Source organism: Notamacropus eugenii, chromosome 4 (genome assembly GCF_028372415.1).
Source record: "Notamacropus eugenii isolate mMacEug1 chromosome 4, mMacEug1.pri_v2, whole genome shotgun sequence".
NCBI lineage: Eukaryota > Metazoa > Chordata > Mammalia > Diprotodontia > Macropodidae > Notamacropus > Notamacropus eugenii.
This window is the reverse complement of record NC_092875.1, coordinates 224,376,487-224,378,910: the sequence shown is the minus strand read 5'-3', so window position 1 is coordinate 224,378,910 and position 2,424 is coordinate 224,376,487. Positions and strand designations below refer to the sequence as shown.

General features: G+C 37.9%; 1 pseudogene; it reads right to left on the bottom strand.

Annotated features, from left to right (window-relative positions):
• Positions 1–273: 273 nt before the first annotated feature.
• LOC140498358 (dnaJ homolog subfamily A member 1-like) lies at positions 274–1,921 on the bottom strand (annotated as a pseudogene).
• Between the last annotated feature and the right edge of the window lie 503 nt (positions 1,922–2,424).

The following is a 2,424-nucleotide window of genomic DNA, read 5'->3' as shown; positions in this document are numbered from 1 at the left end:
AAAACTCTGAAACTTGGGACATTGCCCCTTCGACTCCAGAAGCAGAGATTCACTTCAGCATAGAGTTAAAAGTAAAAAAATAGGTTGAATGTCATAAATTGCAAAGTCATCATTTTATATTCCTGATTTAATTAATTTGCTTTTACAAACAGCTATAGTTGAATGTTACAACAAAAATCAATAGCGAGTTGTGAAGGTGTTATGATAATTATTGTCCTTCACTCATTTACTATTGTGCACAAAAGCCAGCATTATCATGAATACTGGCTCCCATTAAGAGGTCTGACACTGAGCACCACCTCTGGGATGATGTTCATCACCCTCCTAAGCTTCTCCATTGTAATGATGTCTTCTTCTTCAGATGGGTCAAAATCCATTGGTTCTATCTGATCCATTTCTTTAGTCTTCTGTACTTTCTTTCTTTAAGTAGTAACTTTTCCAAATTTTCCAACAAATATAGCCATTCTCTGGGAAGCCGACCTTAAATTTGATTATTAGAATTCCTTTCTCATAAGATCAGTGGTAAATCAGCATGCTTTCACTCAGTACTGTGGTGCCAATGCGATATTCACAGCACCTACTATGGCCATAAACATCCCGGGGCAAATCTGAATTGCGAAATACCACAGACTGTCCACATGGAAGACATAACCAAAACATTTATTCAGACACCAGAAAGCCAGATCCACCAGAGTAACAAAAATCTATACACAATAACAATGCAGAGAACAACACCAGCTCTAAGTCTTCCCTTTACTAGGCTTCTCACAAACCAGCTCCATTAAACAGATCACAAGCAAGGTCTTTCAATCCTGCTAGTCAGCTGCCTGCTTGCCTGCATTCTTCCCAGCTCTGATTGTTCTCTAACTTCAGCTCTGCTCTAGCTCCGCCTCTTCCTATTTCACCTTTCCTGCTCCACCCTTTCAGCAAGTTCCTCTCACCATAGATTCATGTGACTCAGGCTTCCATGTCACCTGGGCAGGTCAAATGGGAAATAAATGGGAAAGATCTTCCCATTTAAATGACCATTACAAGTATACATTTCATGTTCCCACATTTAACAACCTGACCAGGATGAGAAGTAATGACTATTGTTCTATTATGAAGAGTTAGTATTGCATTCTGAAAGCCAAACTGCTTCAACAAACTGGATATCCATATACAAGAAAAGGTCCTCACTTTATGAATATAACATTGTCCTCCTGATCAGAAACAATGATAGATATCTCCTCTCTAAAGTTCTGGCTCCTGGTCACTCTCACCATGGAATGTTATCTTCTGACCATCTTTCATGGCCTTGTCAATATGAACATGCAGAATCTTTCAGTCTTGAACAATTTCCTTCTATTAGTTTTCATATCTATTTTTAGGGATGATTTGTTACCTATTCCCTTAAAATTTCGTGCAAATTAAATTTGTTTATTCATTCCAGATCCTATCTGATGAATTCTTATTTGCATTCTAGTACCTCTACAATTGAGACAACATTCTAAAACTTCTTTCTTACTACCCAGTCCTTCACATTTATCACAAATTGCATTCTTTTGAAAAATCTTCTTGTACCACTATATAAATCTTCTAAGGTCACTGACAGCTGATGAACAATATTTTTATCTTTTCATTTCCTCATGTTATTATTTCCTTCAAATAAGTATTTCAGAGATATCCACTGGCAAACCAAAGTCACCACCAGAACCACCCTCTTTGATGGCTTGTTCCCTACCTTTGTCACATACGTCTCTTTCCTTTGCTTCAGAAAGCACTTCATAAGTTGGAGAAATCAGTTTGAACTTGTTTCCTTCATTTGGATCCTTATCTGGGTGATATTTCAAGGTTAGTTTTTTTATATACTCTTTTTTAGTTCTTTCTGAGAGGCACTGGATTTTACTCCAAAAATATATTGAGTCATTTCCTTCACCATGTTTTATAGCTGACGAGCTGGAGTGTTGAAATGCTCATGTGGTGTGTGTGTGTGTGTGTGTGTGTGTGTGTGTGTGTGTGTGTGTGTGTGTGTGTGTGTGCATGTATGTATGTAAAATGGTATCTCCCATGAGCCAGTTGAAATGTTGGGGGATTGAATGTAAGAAAGAAAACAAGGAGGAAGGGAGAAGTTCTTGTGCACAGAGTTCAGGAAGAGACAGGTTCTGTCTTCCACTGAAAAGTTCCCCATCCTCTTAATTCTTAAAGTTATATGAAAGTGAACTGAGGAACCACAGGGCTCTGTAAGTTTATGTTCTCTGAAATGTATACCATCTCATTCTGTGTCTTTGAATTGTTTCTTCATTTTTTTTATTCAGTTAGATGTGACTATTACTTTAGTACATAAACCAAAATTTATGCGACCAGAGCAGAGGCTGTGGATGATTCATATTTCCAACTGGGTAGGAGCACTCTCTCAGTCTTGTAGTATCGAGCCAGTCAGTG